This window comes from Trachypithecus francoisi, unplaced genomic scaffold, assembly GCF_009764315.1.
Source record: "Trachypithecus francoisi isolate TF-2019V2 unplaced genomic scaffold, Tfra_2.0 Lachesis_group8, whole genome shotgun sequence".
In the NCBI taxonomy this organism is placed as follows: domain Eukaryota; kingdom Metazoa; phylum Chordata; class Mammalia; order Primates; family Cercopithecidae; genus Trachypithecus; species Trachypithecus francoisi.
The window spans coordinates 19,348,780-19,371,912 of NW_022681473.1; the positions used below are offsets into that span (position 1 = coordinate 19,348,780).

At 50.8% G+C, this 23,133-nt stretch overlaps 2 long non-coding RNA genes across 4 annotated transcripts; one reads left to right on the top strand and one right to left on the bottom strand.

Annotated features, from left to right (window-relative positions):
* Positions 1-10,605: 10,605 nt before the first annotated feature.
* Positions 10,606-12,762, bottom strand: LOC117081621. 2 transcript variants are annotated; one of them, XR_004436206.1, is made up of 3 exons: positions 12,682-12,762; positions 12,292-12,386; positions 10,606-10,854 (listed from the first exon to the last, which is right to left on the bottom strand). It is a non-coding gene; the product is annotated as an uncharacterized LOC117081621 (long non-coding RNA). The 2 variants fall into 2 exon arrangements; XR_004436205.1 differs by having other exon boundaries at positions 12,608-12,733.
* Positions 12,763-12,854: 92 nt separating this feature from the next.
* Positions 12,855-14,987, top strand: LOC117081753. Of its 2 annotated transcripts, none has more exons than XR_004436266.1 (4): positions 12,855-12,946; positions 14,115-14,229; positions 14,574-14,735; positions 14,833-14,987. It is a non-coding gene; the product is annotated as an uncharacterized LOC117081753 (long non-coding RNA). The 2 variants fall into 2 exon arrangements; XR_004436265.1 differs by having other exon boundaries at positions 14,582-14,735.
* Positions 14,988-23,133: the final 8,146 nt, after the last annotated feature.

Consider the following 23,133-nt stretch of genomic DNA (forward strand, 5'->3'; position numbering starts at 1 on the left):
CTAATTCTGCGAGGAAGTTGGGGAAGGTTTCCCAGGGGAGTCACTATTTGAACTGTGGCCAGTCCCAAAAGGGCACTCTTGGCAGAGGGGGTGGTGTGCACAGAGCTCAGAGTCCCAGCACCCACGGCTGGCTGGAGACTTGCTGCGGTGCAACTGCCCTGCACCACAGGGGAGTAGGTGTGTCTTAGTGGCGTCGCAACCCACTTTCCGTGAAGGGACTGGGTTGCCTGTGTGGGGGGCTGCACCCCACAGTGTGCCAGAAGACACTGCGATTCATAGTCCCCAAGCCATCACTTGCTTCCCACGTCCTATCAGTCACCAAGCCCTGTCTAATCTGCCTCCCGAACACCTCTTGTTGCTGTCTCCCTCTCTCCTTGCCCATGGCCGCCCTGGTCAGGGCCTCGGCATCCCCATGGGTCTGTCTGTTGGCAGTCTCCCTCCCACCCCAGTGCACCATGCAGCAACAAGAATGAACACACAGACGTGCTCAGGTGGCATTTCACTCCCTATGGAAATCCCTTTCATGGCTCCCGAGGTCCCAAAGAGAAGGTTCAGTTCCTGAGGATCATCTCCAGAGCCCTTTGTGGCTGGAATCCCTGCCTCACCAGCCTCGTGGGGCTCCTGTGTGTCCCACACCCACCCCAGCCCCTCTGAACCACCAGTTGCAGGGACTCATCAGGTCCCTTCCAGCCTCCCCCTCTTTGCTTGTGCTGTGTCCTCCACCTGGAATTCGCTTCTGTCGAGCTTGTCTGCTTAATGAACTCCCACTCAGTGATCAAGCCCCAGATGAGCAAATAATATAATAGGAATGAATATAATGACTACCATTTATTGTCCATCCCTCCCGTCCCTCTCTAGTGCATTACGCTGCTTATTTTCATAGTATCTAAAATGTTATTTTTTCATATATGGCTTGTCTGTTGTCCATCTCTCCCATCAGAACGAGCACTTTGAGGGCAGGACATGGTTTTCCTGTGTCCCCAGTATCCAGAGTCATGGTTGGCACTGAGCAGGGGATCAAACGAGTTGGTGGATCCAATGCTATAAAACATTAACCTATAAAGTGTTCACCATTCTTATCTCCCTTCTACCAGTGGGGAAACTGAGGCTTTGGTCAAAAGGGCTTTGGGAGCTACCTCAGTGCTCCATTGCCAACCTTGTTCCTGGGAGCCCCTTGAGGGCAGGGGCAGTGACTCATTCCCACCAGGATCTCCTGGATCCTCAGGAAGGACTGCACGTGGGTGGTGGAGGGCTCCTGTCAGTGGCAAGGGATTCTGCGATAAGGAAAAGGCGTGGCTGGAGTTTGGGGGGAGACATCCCAGCTAGTTAAAGCTTGGCTTTGCAGAGCCTGTTTCTAGGCTTGGAATTGAATGCACTGATGGTTCCCACTCATTCCTAATTGGCACCAAATTATGTGGAGTGGGCTGGCTGTGCTGCCCGGCTTGGCTCAGCAGGGGCCAAGGCAGCTGCTGGTATCAATAAGAGTTGACGTCAGAGATAGAGTAGGAAGTCAGGCTTTTCAGAGAGGCATGGGGTTGTGGAGAGAACCCTGGGCTGGCAGTCCTTAGTCCTTCTTCTGGGGCAGGGGCAGGAACCCAGGCTTTGGGTATGGCAACACCCCAGCTGTGTGGCCTTTGCCAGGCCTCATCTTTCTGAGCCTCAGTCACTTCATCTCTAAAATGGGGGTGGCCATCACCCCTGCATCTCAGGCTTGCTGGGAGGTAAAGACTGCTGCTTTTCTGTGGGCCCTACATCTACACACTCTGTTGCATCATGGGGGTGAGGGGTGAACTTGGCTAGGGGAGCCCTTCAGACCTGGATGGAAAGCAGGGCAGAGTCAGCGGCCTTCCTGGTTTTGATTTCATCTGCCCTCAGAGGGCTCCATGCTTCTCCTTCTTGCTCACCTGCTGAAGCTGAGGGCACGTTCTTTGCCAAGACCTTTGAGCCCTGGGGCCTCTCCTTGGAGCAAGGTTCTGAGCATAGGGCAGGTGAACCCCCCTTGCTAGTGAACATTTCACCAGCTCTAACAGGGCAAGGGGCACTGTTGTAGGAGCCACAGTCCTGAGTGTGTATCTCGGGTCATCCACTCCTCTGTGTCTCAGTTTCCCTCTATGTGAAATGAGGGGGATGGACTGGACGATCTCCATGGGCCCATCCAGCTCTGATTGAAGTTAATTCCTTATTTCCTTTTATATTAAGCTTCCAGTTCCTACAAGTGGGCCTCCGGGAGGGACAGAGTTTGGTCAAAGGAATTCTCACAGAGGAGTGCTTGATTTATAGCTTCTTTCAGGGGTATTTGTTGTGCTTTAGGTAAGAAAGGGGAATTCTTAACCCAAGGGGGTAACAGTGGGACTTTAGGTGGTGGACAAAGTGGAACATTTGAGGTATTGGGGAACAGAGACACAGATGGAGAGGAGGCAAAGCCGTGTGGGCAGAGACAGGACAGATGGCGAGGATCCACTGTCAGCCATGGTTGGGACCAGGGACAATGCAGGAGGTGATGGAGATGAGCAAGGTGTCTGCAGGAGATGCTGGAAATTGCACAAAGTCACCGTCCAGGTGAAGAGCTGAGGTGATAGCTTTGGACAATGGGGCTGGGTTCTGGGAGGGAGTGATCTTGAATCAGTGTTGGGGTCTGCTTAGCTATTAAAGGACAGAATCTGGGCTTTAGAGTCTCAGAGCCATGGGTTCTACTCCCAGCCCTGTCACTGACTGGTTGTGTGACGTTGCACAAGTTACTTAACCTTTCTGAGGCTCAGTATCCTTGGGTTATGACAGGGAAAATCAACTCCCCTCACAGGATTGTCATGGAGAGTCCATGAAATAACAAATGTGAAAAGCCTGGCACTGGCTTTGCATAGCATAAGCCCCTGGTACATGGTGGCAGTTATTGTCCTTCTAATTCCACTGAGGGAGGCAAAACTCACCCTGGGGACTGTCTCTGAGGCTTTTTGGGACAGCAGCTTTTGCCTTTGTGTCTTAAAGACCTGTTGGGGCCATGTACCTGAGAGCAGAGGGATGTTTTGGGAGCTGGAGACCCTCCTGGAGCCTCACCGGATCCAGTGTGAGGGCGGCTGCCTCGCTTGCAGGTAGGATCAGGTAGTGTGGCATTGGGGTGAGGTCACGGGCTCCACAGCCTGGCTGCCGGGGTTCAAATCCCAGTCACCTGCTGTGTGACCTTACACCCATCCCCTCACTTCTCTGATTCTCAGGTATTTCATCTGTTAAAGGGGGATGATGACAAAAGCAGTCACCTGGTAGAACTAACCAAGAAGAAATGAATGGATATACACAAAGCATTTAGACCCACACAGTCGAATAGGGCAACCACTTGGCCCCTCTGGCTCTTGGGCACTTGAACTGTGGCTTGTCCAAATTGAGTTGGACCATGAGACTAAAATACCCACCAGCTTTCGAAAGCTGAGGATGAGAAAAATAGTAATATATCCCTCCAATAATTTTTGTATGGGTAACAGGTTGAAATGATAATAATTTGGGCATATTTGGTTAAATGAAATATATTATTAAGATGAACTTCACCTGCTTCTTGCTTCTTTTTGCTTTTTTAAATGTGGCTACTGGAAAATTTCAGATTACAGTGTGTATGTGGCATTCTATTTCCATTGTTTAACAGTGATCTAGAGCAATGCAAGGCATTTAGTAGGCATGATGTATGTGTTTGCTGTTATTATTATTAGTTGTTGGGTTTGAGTACTGGATTTACAGCTTCCTGGGTTATCTCATGCAGGTTAACTTTTCTAAACCTTAGCTTTCTTCTCTGTAAATTGGGACTAATGGGATTATTGAAATTGTGCCTATAGAGTATTTGGCACAGTACCTGGCACATAGGAAGCTCTCAATCCATGTGAGCCGGTACACTGCTTGCCTATGGGATTGGAGGTGAGGCTCTCACCCCTCCTTGATGGGAGACAGGCTTCTCTGTTACCCCCAGGTGCTGGGGTGGGGTAGAGCTGACTGAGCCTGCTCTCCCCACAAATGGGACTTGAGCTCTGAGTAAACTGCCTTGAGCCTGAGGTTTAGCTGTTTGGCCGGTTATATTAAGGGAAGGGTCAATAACACATTAATTGGATCAGTGGCCCCATTAATCTTCCTCTAATGAACAACCATTCCAGCCAACCTGTCTTCCCTAGATCCTGGAAGACATTTCGTGTTGGCAGGAAACTTGCTGGGTAGAAAGAACCTCAAATCCTATAAAAGTGATTTACTGGCTTTGCTTGGGGAAGGCATGCTGCAGACGCAGGGCAGGGGAGAATTGAAACAGCAAAGTCACAGCAAACCTCTCCCTCTGGGGCCCCAGATCGAAATCCCAGGGAGTGCTGGGAAAGGTGGGGGATTTTGGTGAAGGTCAGAGGTGAGGGGAGGGTTGATCTCACCCTTGTCTAGCTTGGACACCCTCACCTCCAAATCACCAGATGGTTGGTGATGGCAGGGTTGTGCTGGCCTGGAGGGCCCGTAGGGGTATGATGGCTGTGGAGGGAGCCCTAGGATGGGCACTGGAAGTCCTGGGCTGTGTAACTGTGTACAGGTTACTCAACTGCCTCATTTGCAGGGGGCTTGCAAGTGGTGTCAGGTCAGAGGAGCTTTGCTGGACGGTGAACTGGCAGTGGGCCTGGGAGAGTGCTGAGCTGGGATGGGGGAGAGGAGGAGTAGCCTTGGGGAGGGTGTCCCCGGGGCCCCCAGGAAATGGGCAGAGCTGAGGAGGACCCTGTCTAGGAGGTTGTTTGACTTTGGAACCTCTCTTTCTTCCCTGCCCTAGTATCTCACCCTCTGCCCAAGGATGCTGCAGTTCAGCCATCAGCACTTCATTCTTTGACAGGGGGAAGTGTCTTCTCCTGGACTCCAGGGGTCTGTTTTAAAACATAAATGCCAGCTGGGTGCAGTGGCTCACATCTGTAATCCCAGCACTTTGGGAGGCCAAGGCAGGCAGATCACCTGAGGTCAGGAGTTCGAGACCAGACTGGTCAATATGGTGAAATCCTGTCTCTACTAAAAGTACAAAAATTAGCCTGGCATGGTGGTGTGCACATGTAGTCCCAGCTAGCTGGGAGGCTGAGGCAGGTGAATCATTTGAACCCAGGTGGTGGAGTTTGTAGTGAGCCGAGATTACGCCATTGCACTCCAGCCTGGGCAATAGAGCTAGACTCCATCTCAAAAATAAATAATAAATAAATAAAACACAAATGCCTCCCGAGGGCTGCTCATTTCATTCAGTCCACCTGTTCATCCATCACCCACCAGGGGGAAACAAATGAATCCAGCTCAGAACCACTCACCCTCAAGAAACTTTGGGGTTTTAGAGGACAGGGTGACTATTTTCATCCGGGGGGTGGTGGGGAGGGGATTTAAATCAGGCCTTGGAAGGGAGCTTAGAGATCAGCAAGTCCAATTCTCCCGTGTTACGATGAGGAGAGAGAGAGGCACAGAGATAACACGTTAACTTAAGATATTATCTTAAGGTTAAGTGGCCTGCCCGACGTCAGTATGGCTGGGCCAGCAGCATGTGTAGGATTTGGCATTCCAGGTGAAGGGAAGAGCTTCAGCAAAGTCCCAGAAGAAAACGGTGGAGCATGTGGAAAAGGCAGCAGGCAGTTACATTTGACCAGACTCTGGGGCCAGTTGAAGTGAGTTAAGGAGGATACTGAGGCAGATGTTGTTCCCAAGGCCCTGGTTTGGCTAAAGTCAGCAGAGCCTCCGGGTGAGGTGGGGGTCCCAGAGGCCTATGGACAGCCCCTGTGTTTGCACTTCCTGCCCCCCATAGTACTGTGAGCTATTCATCCTCCCAGTATCCCCACAGTCCTTGGCAGACTCCCTTGAGGTGACCCACCCACCTGAGATGCCTATCTCAGCCTGGAAGGAACTAGTTTGCTTCCCATCCCTTGGGCTCTGCGAATGGCAGGACCTTCCCCAGCTGAGTCATTCCATGTCCCTGAGCCTCCTTGGTGAAGTAGGACCTCAGCCTGGCCCCCAGGTTTCTCCCAGTTATCCAGGGAGCAGCAGGTGAGAAGTTAAATCTTTGAGGGAGGCAGCTACCGTTACTATAACGGTAGCTCAGATTGATCAAGCCCCTCCCAGGTGCCAGGCGCTGTCCTCAGCACTTTCCAAGCATCCCTTCACTCAGCCTCAGATACCTGCATGGAGTAGGTGTTATTGGTATGTCCATTTTGCAGGTGGCTTTTGAGGCACAGAGAGGTAAAATGACCTGTCCCAAGACACACAGCTGTGCCACACTCAGGTAGTCTGAGTTTGTGCTTTTATCTCCCCCAATGCCCCTGTGCATACATGCAGGCACCCACATATGCACACATGCGTGCACACACACACCCATGCATACATGCACCCATATGTCTATGTGCATTCACACACACGTACCCCTGCATGCACACCCACACCCACGCATACATGCACCCATGCGCCTATGTGCATTCACACACACACATTCACTCCTACGTGCCTGCTTGGGTCTCTGGGTTGAACTCCAAGCCTCCAGAGCAGATCCCAGCAAATCCTCCAGGGAGAGCCATTAGGGCCGACTCTGGGCCAGGATGGTTCATAATCTTGGAAGCGGAACTGACCCTTCATAGTGCTGCTTGGGAAATGGGCAGAACAGGCAGGATGACTTGCCCAAGGTCTCAGTGTGGGTGAACAGCTTAATGAATCTGTTAGAAGTGAGACAAAGTCAAGTTCAGCATCCCCTCTCCTCACTTTTGATCCCACCAAAGACCAGCCACTTTGTCCCTTGAATGCCTCCCATGACAGGGTATTTCCTGGGGAGCCTCTTGGAGTAGCTCAGACCCTTCGAAAATTCTTCCTTCTACTGACCACAATCCTCCTCTTGTCTCTCCAACCACGGAGTCAGGTTGAGTCCACACAGCCAGATACTCCCGACAGACCTGCAGCTGCCTGCAGATGGCCACCACACCCCGGCCTCCCCATTGCCAGTTGGTCTCTCAGTTGCTCAGCCCTTCCATCTTCTCCACTGAACAGGACTTCACTTGAAGTGAGTCGAGGCTGACATCCTGCCTGGAGCTCCTGCCATCGCCTTACTCTTCCTCCTGCCTAGCCCAGCCCCATCCTTGTGTCCTTGAAGGGAGCATCTTGAAGGGAGTCCAACTACTTCAAGGGCCCAATCTCTTCCTCCACCCTGCTGTCACCCATCTGGACATGAGCACAGGCTCTACTGAGTGGAGGCAGGAGGTGAGACTGGCAATGCTTCTATTTTCACTCTGACATTTTCTGTTTCTGAAAAATCTCACTTGAAGCTCATTCTGATGTTTGCCATCCATTGAAAGGGAAGGACTGAGGGTCCCTCCCACTGTGGCTGGATTCTTCCTGAAGTTCTCCACTTTACCCCAAACCAGACCTTTCTTTCTAAACTCTAGGACAAGCCAAACCAAACCAAACAGAATAGGACTTAGACACCCCCAGAGGTGGGGCAAGAGGTAGGAAGGCCAAAAAGAGCCCCAGAGGGTTCATGTAGGCTCTACATGGAGATCAAACAAGGTTCAGCGTGATCCTCTCTGAATTTTCTGTTCTCAGGGGTTCTCAGGGTCTGTAGCTGAATGTGGCAGTCTCCCAGTTCTCACCAAGAAAAGGGCTGCTTAGAGGAGGGAGGCTGGAGTAGGGAGACTTCAGCCTTGGAGACTTTAATTAGGGCGTTGGCGTTTTATTGGAAGGTTAGAGTGATTTCTACTCCTCGAGACATTAGGAGGCCCAGCAAATTCTATCACTGCTTTATAGTTTAGAAATACAATATAGATTTTACTGCAGGCTGCGATGTCTTCCTTTAAACAACTGTTCAGCCCGATAAAGCACAGTAGCTGTTCAAGCATGCTGCAGAGGGGCTGGGCAGGGCTTTCCATGGGAACACAAAACTGTCTGGGAAGCTGTGGCCTCCCTTTCTGAGGGGGAGAAACCAGATGCCTGGTTAACCTGTTTTGGGTCACACAGGGAATTGGGAATGGGTTTCTGAGAAATTAGAGATTTGGGATCTCATGGAGATTTGGGAGAGTGCCCTTCCTTTTGAGAGTTTATTTCCATTTAATTCAGTAGTTATTCACTGAGCACCTACTATGTGCCAGGCATGCAGAGACAGTTGAGATGAATAAGGCACTGTCCTTGTCCCTGGATGGGAACAATGAATGATGCTGTTGATACAAGCAGTGTGCAAAGCAGGCCACAAGGCTGACAGGGCAGACAAAAGGGGAAGCAATTCTGCAGGGCAGAATCCTGGAGGGCATTCTGGAGGACAGGACATACGAGCAAGGCCTTGAAGGATGAAAAGGTTTTTAACTGATCTCTTTTTGAAGCTGCAAACTTGCTTCAACTTCCATCTTCTCTATCTTAATTAAGTGGAATTGCTATTGTCTCAGGATTATCAAGCTAGAAACCTGAAAGACTCATCACTGACATCCACCTGTCACCAAGTCCTGTTGATCCTACCACCAAAACATATGTCAAATCTGATCCCTTCTCTTCACGTCTACTGTCATGTCCGGGCCCAAGCTACCATCACCTCTTGCCTGGATGCCTCAGTATCTTCTCTAGTAGATATTTGTTGTTTAGGGCCACCCAGCCTCCTGTCACTGTATTTCCCATCATAGTCCCTGGTTGTCATCTGGGGGATGCACCTCCTCCTCCTTCAAGTCATGTGGTTCCAAGGAAACTGCCTCCATCCTGGCTCCAAAGGTGAGGTCTATGACCCAGGCCAGGCCAGTGATTTCTTCCATTCTTCTGGCCACAGTGATTGGTTCAGGGTTGGGCACATGACTGAACTCAGACCAATCAGAGCCAATGAGACTCAATTCCAGGACTTGAATATGTTATCAGGGAGGCGGCATCAGCTTTTATCTGGACAGGAGTGGATGTGGGATGGGAGCTATGGCAGTCACTTGCCACATGCAGTATAATCCTGAGATTGGGGAAGAAATGGAGCCACCAAAAGTAAAGAAGGACAAGAGAGGGAGGGAAAGAAACAGGATCATGGCAGCATTATTTGAACCCTTCAACCCTGATCACACAGGCAGTGTGCAGTTGAGGAGGTATAAGAATCCTAGAGCAGAGGCTTGGTTAGGGAAGGTGGGGAGCCTTGAAGGTCTGGCTGAGGTGTTTGAACCAGGATCAACCTGGTTCCTTTCCCCATCCCTGAGCTTTCAGCTCCACCTGTCAATAAATTTGGGTTGGGTTTTGAAATAATGATGTAGTTCTTAGACTCTCCCCACACTCTCTCCTGCCCTTCCCAAATATCTTACACACCATAGGCTGTGTATGTAAAGTCCTTTAGTCCCTGCCCATTGCCATAAGCATAAAATCCTCCAATTTAAAAAATGTCATGAGTCCCAGCACAACCTAAGCCTCACCTCTTTCTGTCTCATTCACTGCAATCCACCGTGCTTTTAGCTTTTCAAATATGCCAGATCTTGTCCAGCACAGAGTCTTCCCACACATTATGACCTGTGTCCTCACCCTACACCTGGTGGGCTCCTATTCATCCTCTAGATCCCATCTCAGAGAGGCCTGTTCCCAATGCAGTTAGACCCCACCGCTTTTATTCTTCACGGCACCTGCCGTGATTCACAGTCCTGTGCATACTCTTGCGTGTGTGTGAGTGTTGCCTCTTCCACTGGCGTGTATAGTCCCTGAGGCCTGAGCCAGGCTGATCTTGTTCACTACTCTGTCACTTATGCCTGGAAGAGTTCCTGGCACATTATAGAGACTCGATAGGTTTTTGTTTTTTGTTTATGAGACAGAGTTTCACTTGGAGTGCAGTGGCACAATCTTGGCTCACTGCAACCTACCCTTTGTAGGCTCAAGTGATTCTTCCACCTCAGCCTCCCTAGTAGCTGGGACTATAGGTATGCACCCCCCATGCCCAGCTAGTTTTTATATTTTTAGTAGAGGTGGGGTTTTACCATGTTGACCAGGCTGGTCTCTAACTTGTGACCTCGAGTGATCCTCCCGCTTTGGTCTCCGAAAGTGCTGGGATCACAGGTGTGAGCCACTGCACCCGGCCGGTATTTTTTTGATGGATGGAGTGAAGAATAGGTGAGGATAAGGTTGGGTTGGACAATCTTGATATTATATCAGGAGCAGAAATTCAGAGCCTGAACAGGCAGTGTGCAGCTGAGGAAGTATGAGAACCCTAAAGCAGAGGCTTGGTTAGGGAAGGCGGGGAGCCTTGCAGGTCTGGTTGAGATGTTTGATATTCAGTCTATAAACCAGCATTTTTCAAAGTGCAGTCTTGGGAACATCAGTCCTGCAAGATGCTCTGCCAAAGGAAAAGATCAAGTGGATGAGGGGTTAAACAAACCTGAAAACGGACGAGTCCCATAAACTCCTCTGATGGAGGCACAGTGCATGTGATCATCCCAAGGTTCTGACAAATCCTGCACTGGAAGACTCTTAGGTTAACTAAGCACTTACCAGATGCAGTTGACCATAAAACCTCCTTTCTCCCCCTCACAACAGCCACAATTGTAAGATGGATATTTCCATATTTATGAAATAGGGTAGTCGTACAATTGATAGACACCTGTAATGTAGAGCTTCTTTAAACCCTGAAAGCTGGTTGTTTAATCAAAGGCCCTCTAACAATTGGTGGTGACTTAGAATCGAGGCCATATGATCACGTCTTGCAGAAGTGATGATGTATGGAAATCACTTTTGAGGAAGAGAGTGACATATTGTGACTTGTGTTTTGGGGTGGCCATTCCTGCAGCAGTGTGAATGAAGCCAGGGGTGCTGAGCAGGCTGGGCTGGGAAGTCTGAGATCTAGACCTTCTACCCCTCTTAAAGATCTCACTGATGGGTCTGTGGAGTGAGGCACTGACTTGGTGCCTGCAAATAGGAGAATTTAATTAGGACACTGGGGTATTGTTGAAAGTTTGGATCACTGCTTTGCCCTAGGAGGCCTCTTGTCTTCTAATGTAAAAAGACAATCTAGAAGACACCTATTCCTTTTTAAACAGCTGTCCAGAGATGCCTGTCGAGGGTGTCTGGGGATCAAGGCTGTGCACGGATCCTGGGGCAGGATAAGTTTTGGCTCCTCTCTCTGCCTTACAGGACACCGCTAAGCCAGGAAGCCTGTCGGCTCTACTTTCAAAACACGCGCAGTAGCTGACTGACTCTCACCTCTTTCACTGCTACCACCCCAGTGGAAGGCACCATCTCTTTTCCCCTGGGTGATGTCAAGGGCCTCCAAACTGGTCTCCCTGCTCTACCCTTGCTCCCTGCAGTCTATTCTCAATGCCACAGCCCAAGGGACCTTTGAAACATGTAAGTCAAATCATGCCAGTCCTCAAAATCCTGTGATGATCCTGCATTGCAGTCAGCTTTTGAAAAGCTGGTGTCCTCACCATGGCCTAGAGGCCCTATACCATCTGGTCTCGTCCCCTGTGGCCCTCTCCCTGGCTCTCTGGTCCTTGCTGTTCCAACGTGCTGCCTCGTGGTCTTTGCCCTCGCCATTCCCTCAGCTGGGTGCCCATTCCCCAGGGCTAACTCCCTCACCATTGGGCAGCCTCTGCCCAAATGCTGCTTCTCATGGTGCCTTTCCTGAGCACATATTAAAAATTGCAACTCCCCCTACCCATCACTCTGTGACCCCTTTCCTGCTTAGTTTCTCTCCTGATCACTTTGCACCTCCTAACATCTAGACGCTGCAGTGAAGGGATTTGGCTGACGTAATTAAGGTCCCAAATCATTAGCTGACTTTATGAAAGGGAAGGCTATCCTCCAGGAGCCTTGCCCCATTAGATAAGCTCTCAAAAGGGACTGGGCATCCAGCGAGACAGATTCAAAGCTGGATGTGGGGAAGTTCTCCGCTGCTGGCTTTGAAGATGGAGGGAGTCGCTTGGTAAGGACCCAACAGCAACCTCTAGTAGTTAAGAGCAGCCCCCGCTGACAGCCAGCGAGGAACTTGGATCTGCCAACAACGACTTGAACTTGAAAGAGAACCCCGAACTCCAGAAAGGAATGCAACCTGGCCAACACCTTGACTTCAGCCACACGAGGCTCTGATCAAAGGGTCCAGCTAAGCTGTGTGTGGACTCCTGACGCATGGAGATGATGAGATGATTAGTGGGCGTTATCTGAGGCCACAGAGTGTGTGTTAGCAAGAGAAAACAAATGCAATTAGCAACCTCTTCCTTTTGCTTATCAGCTCTCTCCTCCTGCTAGAATGTAAGCTCCAGGCAGGCAGGGATTTTTGTTTTGTCTGCTGCTACAATCTCAGCGCCTAGAACAGTGCCTGATGTATGGTTGGTGCTCTATACATACCAGTTGAACGGATGAATAGGAGTGGGCCCCCGGCATCAGTCAGCACAGCCCTGCCTTCCAGGTGCTGCCCGTCCATCAGGGCAGATCAACGCCACCTGTGAAGAACAAGGTGGGAAATGCTAATGGTAGCAGGAGACACAGAATTTAGTTGTTTGCTATAAATCCAGTCTGGCTGCCCGTGCGAAGATCTGTATTTTCACAACCCCAACAAAGCACTCTGCTCCTAGAGGAGCATCACTGAGATATTAGTGCAACCCCCAACCACCCCCACTCAGGTAATTAAGGCCGGCCTGGCTCCACCTCCCACTGCACTCACTGAGAGCTTGCCTGGGGAAGGCTGGTCACCCCATGATTGCTTTGTGCTGAGGAGGAAGCCTCTCAAACACCTACCTGTCAAAGTAATTAACCTATTAAAATGAAAGCAATAAATCCCGGTGCCAGGCTGAGCCATAGGGAAGGGGGTCTCTGTTGTGTTTCTTTCATTTAGATTTCAAAGCCATGTCACTGTGACTTCATAGTCACAATGGTAATGAGTCTGTGCACTGTCTGATGCCTGGGGGCCAGCCACTGTGTTGAGGTGTGTGATGAGGCAGCCGCTCCCCAAACCCAGCAGCCCTGACTAGCTGGGACTAGCTGATGTTGCTCTTTGGATGTGGTGGGTCAGGGTCTGGGGGAGGTATAAGAATGACATTCTGAACTCCTCCCCTGAAATTTCCATACTTCCCCTAACCTCCCATCCCCTCTGTCCCAGGTAGGCAGGGGTCGGAGCTGGAAGTCCAAAATCTTAGAATTTTATAACAGGAAGGGGTTGTAGAAGTCCTTCATGTTACAGCTGGCACACTGAGTGAGACACAGAGAGGGTGAGAGATTTGCCTGAGGTTACACAGCAAGCTGAAGGCAGAGCCAGGACTGGATTCTAGGCACTTTCCACTATGACGGCTTGTCTGTCTGCTTCCTTGAGGGTATCAGGGTCAACCTTACTCCACAGAGGGGAACACATTCTTTATTTTTAGCTCTCTAAGAATCTGCTTGCAGTCTCTGAGATGAGGCCTAGGAATCGAGGTTGCCCTGAGAAACCAAATCTGTAGAGGGAGCTTAGAGATCACCAGCTCCATGGGCTCCAATTTACAGATGAGAAAACTGAGGCCCAGTGAGGATCAGGGCTAGCTCCATGCCCCCTGGCAAACCGGTGGTAAGAAGCCAGGATTTCTAGCTCCTGGCCAGTGCCTCCTCTCCCACTCCCTCCCAATCTCGTATCTTCCTATCAGGAAGGAAGTGGCCATTGAATCAGAACCTTGAAGGAAAAGTAGTCAGACCTGATGGGGAGGGAATCCAGGGGGAGGGTATAGCTTGAATCAGCACCTGGTGGCATCAACGACAGGTGTGTGCAGGAAGCAGGGAGAGGCTCAGGTTGTTGGAGCTCAGGGTGCAGAAAGCAGGTGCAAATGTGACCCCAGGGCAGGGGGCCTGGCGAGTGCACAGACATACGTGCCGGAGTGAGCTGAGGAGGAAGACATGTTGCTAAATGGTGGTGTCTGCTCCTGGGCTGGCAGGAAAATTCCCATGGGATGAAGGTCTTGGTGGTGTGGGGTGGGGTGGGGGTGGGAGAGGCCATAGCCTCAGCCCTGCCCCAGTATCCCCCACCCTTTCCTATCCCTGGGTGCTGAGCTCATGGGAGGAGGAGACATGGGAGTCTTCTCTGGCCTCCTCTTTCTACCCCCGGGCCATATTTTTCTCTCCTTTCTTGCCGACTACATGCCTGACCTCAAGTTTGCATTCTGAGTGTTTCCCTTTCTGTTCTTTTCTGGAAATGCTCATGACAGCCCTGTGTCATCAGCAGGGAAGATGTCACTGTTCCCATTTTAAAGATGAGGCAACTGAGGTCCAGCGTCTTATATTTCCTTGGAATGTACTGATCTCCTTGGAACTGATACAGTGGTAAGAGATGACTCATCTGCCAGGCACACCCCTGTCATCCCAGCTACTCAGGAGGCTGAGGCAGGAGGATGGGTTGAGCCTAGTTTGAGGCTGCAGTGAGCTGTGATTGCATCACTGCACTCTAGCAGTCTGGGCAACAGCCAGCCAGACCCCTGTCTCTCTAAAAAAGTAGATGAATAACCCCAGAGTCCTTGATTCTCATCCTGTCTTCCCCACTCACCAGCTGCTTTTAGAATGTGACTAACCTCTCTGGGCCTCAGTTTCTTCATCCTTAGAATGGGGATGCCAGTATCTTCGTAGCATTGTGTGAGAATCAAATGAACTAATATGTGTACATATTTGAGCCACACAGCTATGGTCAGTGTCCTCATCATCATCATGACTGAAAGTGATCCCAGAGCAGAGCCCTCTCAGGTGACAGAAGCCCAGCCAAGCCATGGGAGGCTACCCCACATCCCCCATCTCCCTGGGTCCAGTTGAATCTGAAAACAATGAACTGGGTCCCAGTAAGTATTTTCAGTCCTGACAATCAGAGGAGAGTTTGGAAAAAAAAAAAAAAAAAAAAAAGGAGAAAAGAGAGTAAGATCAAATTGTTTTTTTCAGGGAGAAAGAAATCTCATTTGGAGGCGAGCTCCGTAGCGGGGAGCCGGTGGCACCGGGTGTAACACAGGATCTGTCCATCTCCATGCGGCTCAGGAATTGCTGCTGGCATTTCTAGCAAGTAGCTGCCACAGGCCCCACTTCCTATAATATCCTAATTAAAGGGCTATTATTCATACAGGAGACACCGTTGCCAAGTGACAGGCTGGGGTTGACCATGGCCTGGGCCTGGGGAGCAGAGGTTGGAGGCCAGGGAGGGTCTCCCCCACTGGGTACCTCTCTGCCCACTGCCCACCACCAGGCCTGAGCTGTGCAGCCGGGAAGGTCAGGTGTCTGAGGGGCTCTCCCAGTGTTCCCAGTTTAGGGGTGGGAGCTCCAGAGAGGGGCACTCGTAAGGCAGGAGGTAGGCGGGGATTAAGGAGAAGGCCTCCCTGGAGCTCAGCCAGGTGGAGAGCTGGGGATCAGCATGGATGGGCAGCTAATATGGAGATTGAGGGAGTGGCAGAGGGACAGATGGGAACAAGGAAGGAAGGAGGAGTTGCAGGGAGGAAGGGACAGCTGCTGAGCATGGCTGGGTGCCAGGCCAGGGCGCTGTGGGCCCTCAGTCTCATTTGCCCAGCAGATCAGTCTCCAGAGGCAGTGACTGAGATGAACCCTTCCCCTGAACCTCACTTTTCCCACATGTGGAGTGAAGGGCCAAGTGAGGTGAACAAGTGAAGGAAGAGAGAGAGATGAAAGGGGATGGGGATGAGGGAGTGGGCAGAGGAGCCCCCAGAGAGAAGGGCCGCAGTTGCTAACAAGCCGTTCCCGCAGCAGCCAAGTGCAGTCCTCGAGGGAGAGGGTTTTGGGCAGGAGGGACTTCCGGGGAGGAGAGGGAATTCTGCACATGCTATTCCACTCAGGAAGTGGGGTAGGGAGGTGCTGAGACCCCCAGCGGCAATTTGGGCAGAATGTTCCAGATGTTCTGCAGGGAAAGCAGAGTCCTTGGGATGTGTGAGCAGCTGTTAGTTGGTGGGAGTTGGGCCTCAGGTTGGGGACGGGTAGTACGTACCTCTTCCATCTGGGAAGGCACTTGGGGGCTGGGCCAAGAAGGATCATCTGGTTACAGGGGCGAGTGCCTGTGTGTGTGTCTGTGTGTGTGTGTGTGTGTGTGTGTATGTGACTGTGTATATGTGTGTAGGTACGTGTGTGTGTGTGTTCATGTTTTACAAACCCAGGAGTAGATTTGCTACCCCATTGACCACTAGTTAATTTCCAGAATAAAAGTGAAGGAAGAGATGGAAGAGGCCTCTTGCAGGAGGAAGCTGGGGTCGAGAGCAACCAGGGGTGTCCCTCCTGCACCCATTTGGAAACACAGGAGGGACTACTGTGAGCAATTCCTCCTCAGGTTCAGGCCTGGGGTTTGAGGTTGGTGCCCTGTGGTGTGCCCAAGGGTTGAAGGAAAGTCTAGGGTATGGTCCTGGCTTCCTTGGGCCTCAGTTTTCTCATCTACATATAGGGCTTGTAGTCTCTGCTCTCCTAGCTTCAAAAAAGGCTGTGAGGACTCCAGGGAGTGATGACTAGAGGCAGGATCACCTACATAATTTGCAGGGCCCCTTGCAAACTGAAAAACAGAGACTCTTTGTGAGAAATACATTAAGAATTTCAAGACAGCAACAGCAGAGCATCAAATAAAGCATGGGCCCCACAGAGCTGCATGGGCCACATGTCAGTGAAGCTGGCTCTGGCAGGAAGGGGTGTAGAGGGGCAGAAGGCCCCTGTGCCCATCTGATGTCTTGGCTCAGAGCCAATTCCACATGGGTTCGTTGTAGGCCCCAGGGAGGCATGACAACCTTCAGCGGTGGATTCTGGGTGGGACAGGTGGGTGGAGGGAACTATGGGGTCATTTAGGGGATTGGGGCTTGGAAATGCTGAAAAAGGAGGAGATGGTGCTGGTGTGAGCACAAACCCTTAGTGCTTATGGCTTCCTGGAGAGACTCCCCACTTTGTCTGCCCTAGTCCTGGCCCTGAGCCAGGGTCAGGGCCAGGGTCTCTCTAGCTGGCCTGGGCTACTGGTCCTAGGGTGGTGGAACCAAGGCAGGTGGCTGATTCTGAACATCTGCTAAAATACCATGTGAACCAACCAGCATCAAGACCAAGTCTTGCTCCCAAGAAACAACTCACTATCTGGTCTTACTTAGGGTCTCTTGACCAGTCGGAGAGTAACCTTGGGGAGGAAGAGGCCTTCCCAACACCCTCTGACCAGCCCTCAAAGGTGGGGCATATACTCTAGAGGCCCCAGTGGCAGCCTGAACCCTGGGGTCTGGGGCTCAGCACAATTGAGGATACTTGCCCCATGCGAGGATGCCTGCCCCATGAGAGGCTCATGCTGGGCCTTGGAGAACTTATAGGCAGGGATGAAGGGCTGAGCTGGCCTTGATTTATCAACAAGGCCCTCCTAGTGAGAGACTCTGCAGCTAGGACCCAATCAAGCCATGTCTGGATTCCTGAACCACAGAAACAGTGAGATGGTAAATGTGTATTGTTTTAAGCCTCTAAGTTTTGGGAGTAATCACGAATACATCCCATAATAGTAATGACACTAGGATTCGCTTATTCATTCATTCATGACCTCAGTCACTACTCATCCACTCATTCACTTATTCATGGAACCAACAAATATCCATGAAGTGCCCGTCCTGTGTCAGGTACCAGCATCATGTTAGCATGAGCACTTGACATATGAACTGCACATTGCAATTTACAAAGGACTCGCCTGTGGGTTAATTATTCTTGTGTCTCAGCAGAAGGGGCTCCTAGAGCTCCTCGAGTGTAGCCCTGTAATCAAGGCCCGCTTGCTATGTCTCCTCCCTATAGCAGCTGAGGATGGTGGGGAGCCCAGCTTGTATCCTCCCGCCTGCCTTTGTCCATTTGGTCCCAAACAGGCACTGTCAGTTCAAGCCCAGCATGATCTTGAAGCCTCAAGTTCCCAAAGACTCAAGGATAAGAAACAGAACCTTCTAGGCCACTGGCCAGAAGAGGCACCTGTAGCTCTGATATGGGTCCACCGTGTCCCCACCCAAATCTCAGCTTGAATTCCCATGTGTTGTGGGAGGGACCAGGTCGGAGGTGATTGAATTACAGGGGCAGGTCTTTCCCAGGCTGTTCTTGTGATAGTGAATAAGTCTCACAAGATCTGATGGTTTTAAAAAGGGGAATTTCCCTGCATAAGCTAATTTCTCTTGTCTACCGCCATGTGAGACATGCCTTTCACCTTCCACCATGATGATGAGACCTCCCCAGCCATGTGGAACTGTAAGTCCAATAAACCTCTTTCTTTTGTAAATTGCCCAGTCTCTGGTATGTCTTTATCAGGAGCATGAAAACAGACTAATACAAGTCCCTCTTCGGTTCAGGTAAGTAACTTTCCTGGGCTCTACACTCATTCCTGGGATCCAGGATCTTAGGGGGTGGAGTGGGGTCTTCCCACCTGCCTGAAGTCCTTTGTCTGTACAGAAAAGGACACTAGTCTGACCCAGCCCCATTCCTCACCTGGGCACCCACGTGGACCCAAGCCAGAAAGAGAAGTTCAGGCTAAGATGCTGAGTCAGGGTGCTTTAGGCAGCAAGTAATAGGCAGCAAGAAAATATGTTATCTCACGGGACGAGATGTTCCAGAGGCAGCATTGCTTAATTCCATGACTCAGCAACATCCCCCAAGACCACGGTTTTTGTTTTCCCTTTTCTCTCTCTTCCATCCTCAGGGTGGGCTGTTCCCTCATGGTCATGAGGTGGCTGCCACTGCTCCAAGTATCACAGCCTCATAGTGGTAGCCAGAGGCAGAAAACAACTTGCTTCTTGTGACTCATTTCTTTTCAAGAGCAAAGAAACTTTTCCCAGAAGTCCCCCAGCAGATATTTTCTTTTGTTTTGCTGGCCAGAATTGCACGACCTGCCCTCTCTCCCCCAACAAAACACAGTCATTGGGGTTACTGGGCTTGGCTTAGACCAATCATGATTCATTCCCTGGGGCTGGGAGTGGCTCCACCTTTCCTGACCTCTGAACAGCACTGGGCTTCTGTTAGTGAGGAGTCCCTGCTGTCCCACTCTGCCTTCTCTGCCCCTCCCCTTCCCACTCCAGGCCTCAGCCCTCAGGAACGTACCCCCATCCCACGCCTGACACCTCCCCTCTGGTCAGCCAAGGACAGGCAAGGATCAGAGTCTCTGAGACAGAGGACCCAGTGTGGACCAGAGCCCTGGGCTGACGCAGGACCTTGGCATTGTCCAGCTCCCAAATCCCTGGGTAGCTGATCTCAGAGCTCCCCTGCCCACCCCCAGCCGGTCACAGAACTGCTGACACTCACATCACACTTACCAGGCTCTGTCGTAAACTCTTTATGTAAGTAAGTGACTCCTCACAGCAACTGTAGAAGTAGTTCGGTGATCATTCTCATTTATCAGAGGAGGGAATGGAGACAGAGAGCTAGACCATGCAGCCGGAACTTAGTGGAGCTGAATGTGAACCCAGGAAGTCTGGCTCCAGAATCTTTCCTCAACTGCAGCTCTACGGCCCCCCAAGTCCTGCTCCAACCCCTTAGTGCAGGTCATTGAATCACAGCCTTTCTGGGCAGCAAGTGGGACAGAGTCGAGGAGGGGAGGTGTCCTGGAGGGACCTGGGCTACCTACCTCCCCCAGCCTGTGGGATAGTCACAGGGCTTCAATGAACCTCTGTCTTTCATGTTTGAAAGGTGAATCCTAATGATGCCTGTATCAAAGGGGTGTGGTGAAAATGAGAGATTTTTACCTCTAATAGTTAGTAGAGGATGGCAGAACGGTGACGGAGGAGTAGATGAGGAGCACAGTGGATATAGCTCCTTCTGCCTGCCACCCTCTTGTCTGGTGATGCCCATGGCTTACTCTTCCACTTCCTACAGATCTTTGCTCAGCAAGGTCCTCTTGATCACTGATAGGAAACAGAGTGCCAGCACTGGCACTTCCTCTCCCCTTCCCTGCTCCATCTACGAAGGGATCCCATCAACATCTGACCTATTCGCTGCCTTGTTAAGGTGAGTACTGCCTGTCTCCTGCATTAGAATGTAAACTCCACTATTTTGTTCACTACTTGTCTCTAGTGCCTAGAATGCAATTCAGCACATAGTAGGTACTCAACAAATAATTGTTAGGGAAATGAGTGAATGGATGAATGAATGAGTAGAGGGGAGGATGGAATGAATGACCCATGCTGAGATTTGACTGCTGGTCTTGCTGAGGGAAGTGGGGAGGTCAAGTCCAAGAATTCTTCCCAGCCCCACAGCTGCTGTCCCTGGGAAATCGGCGGCCACTCCGTATTCAGCGTATACTACTGGGTGTAGGGAAGGAGCTCCAGGCTTAACCTCTCTTGCCCATCTCCTCTCTTGGCTCCCTACCCTTCCAAGACACAGAGCCTTGTCCTGAACTTATCCTACCCTGGCCTCTCCTCATAGGTGGAATCTGAAACTTCAGGAGCACTTGGTCTGGAGTCAGACAGATCCAGGTTCAAATCCCACTGCTGTGGCCTCCTTGCTGTGTGACTTTGGGAAAAGCGACTTGGTTGTCTGAGCCTTTGGCTTCTCTTTTGCATTACGGGTCCAATCACAAGCCTGACTTGCAAGGCTTGTGGGGACTAAGCTTGATGATAGACGCAGACCGTTATTGTGGCTTGTGAGAAGCACTTAATACAAAAAATCGAAACCAACCAGACAGACGATTACTGAGTGCTTACCCTCAGGTGGACATGGTGCTGAGTGTGTTATGTGCACTTAGTTCTCCCACCCACCCCATGGAGTAGATACTAGCAGTATTCCCATTTTAAAGATGAGAAAAAGGAAGCACTAAGATGTTCAGTTATTCACCCAAGAGCACCAAGTGAGTGAATGGCAGAGCTGGGATTTAACAAACATTTAAAACAAAACACAACGATAGACATGAGAAGATGAGGCAGTGAGAGGCTCTCTGGCCTGGGGGATGGGAGCCCTGCTGCTGGTCCCTAACTCGCTTGGTGACCTGGCTATTCCCACAGGCGATGCAGAGAAAACCCAGAGGACAAACCCGCTCTCACTGAGGGTGTCTGGGGAGTAGGGCCTTGAAGCAAGAGAAGAAGCTCTGCTTTATTCTGTTTTTAGAAGCTTTTTTTTTTTGGTTGGGAGAGGGGGAAGCATCTGGTTATGAAATCAACACATGCACATTTTAGAAAACATGGAGATGACTTAAAAGTATAAGGAAATAAAAGTGATCTGAAATTTGCCAACCCTGAATGTTCACTGTTAACATGTTCATGCAGTTAATTTATTTGCTCAACAAATGTTTATTGAGTGCCTCCCATCAGTCAGCTCTGTGTGTGCCGGACACTGGGGACTGTGTGAGAACCAAGTGGACACAGTCCCTGCCCTCTTGGATTAGATACTGCACAGCAAAACAGACTTGGGGCGGCTCATGGGTGTGGTGCTGAGGCGGAGGAGCCACGTGCTGGAGGGCTGGACGCGGACACGCAGAGCCAGGACCTGATGGGTGATTGGATTGTGTATTCTGTATTCTCCACTAACTAGTAGGTGTGAGCATCTTTAATTGGGAAACTTTCACAATGCGTTCGTGAGTGGAAGGGTCCCCAGGTGGAAGGCATGGGCAAAGGCACGACAGCCGCTGTACCTTGGGCCAGGCCCTGGGACACATAAGATTCCCCTACAGGAACCCTCTGACCTAGTTTCTTATTCCTCCTGGGTGTTCATGTCCATCAGAGCCTGGACTCAGGCCTCACTCCACCCTCCGTGGCCCAAATCCTGGGGTAGTGTGAGTCATCACAGGGAAAGGCCTGAAGGGCAGCCTTCAAAGTCACCCAGAACTCCCGCCCCATTTAGCTCAGATGGGACAGAGGCTCTAAGGCTGCGCAGCAAGGCGGGGCTGTCGTCCTAGGCAAGGGTAGGGGCCAGGCCTTGTGTTGCCTGTGTTTTCTTTTTGCTGCTCTCTAGGCTCATCCTAAGCCAGCAGGCCTGACCCCTGTCCCCTCCCACCTGCTCCTCGACATGGTCAAGTTTGCTGGAGGAGTGCTGTCTTTGCCAACGGCCATGCCTGATGCCACTTTGTGCTGGTGATCTTGAAGGATACATGAGAGAACAATGCCTCGGCCTTTGCCCCCACTGTCTTCCCTTGCCAGGCCTGCTGGCCTCTTAGGCCTGCCCCCAGCCTGGTTTAAAAGTCCTCCATGCCCCTTGGCATGGAGAAGTCACTTTGGCTGACTCCTTGTCACAGCTGGGGCAAGGTCCAGGCTCGGGTAGGGGATCCCCAGCATCTAGTGTTCCCTCCCGGAAAGGTGAGCTGTTCTAGCCACGGAGGGGGAAGGCAGAGTTCCTTTTCTTACTAACTGGATCAGGAGGGGGTGCCAGCTCCGCTCCGCATGGTGCATATACACATACCACCACGTGCACATATGTTAGCACCTAGGCCACACGTGTGCACACCCACCATGAGTATAAGCATCCACCAGAATGTATGCTGTGTGGAGGCAGGGACTTTGTTTCATTCACCGAATGCTAGCACAGTGGTGGGTGCATAGAAAGTGTTAATGAAACATTTGTCAAGTGATAACTAAATGAATGATGAAATGAATGGAAATAGTTGTGCATGTCAGTGGATATGCAGGGGGACACTCCCGTGTCCATTGACAGGCATATGTCAGGCTCACACACATACATGGGTACACCAGCACACAAACATATGCTCAAAGACACGTGCACACAGGTGTGTGCCAGTCACACTAGTTGATGTGCACATATGTGCATGCTTGCTTATTTGAACACGTATGTGGCACACACCAGTGCACGCAGGGAGACTCACATACCCCTGGTGCAGATATGCACACACAAAACCTGCATTTATAAAACGGAAGACATTCGAATAAGATTGAGCAAGTCCCGTGTTCAGAATCCTGTGCTAAGTGCTGGGTAGGGCTCAGGGGTGCAGAATTGAAGGTGGACTGTACTGGGCTCTGTCCCCAAGATGCTTATAATCTATAGAGGATGACAGATATTAATTTAAATAGTACAGAGGGGTGAAGGAAACCATGTATATGGGTGTATTTGTGTGTGCACATGAGTGTAAGAAATCCTAGAACCATCAGAATGGAGTGTTGGGTTCCCAGGTGTGTCTCCAGGTGGCTCTTCTAAATCTTGTTTCCAAGGCAATCTAGGGACACTGAATGACATGAGCAGAGACGGATGGACTACTTTAAAATGCATCCACAGCATGTATTTCTCTTCCTGTGCGCACACACATGCACACAGCACACATGCAGG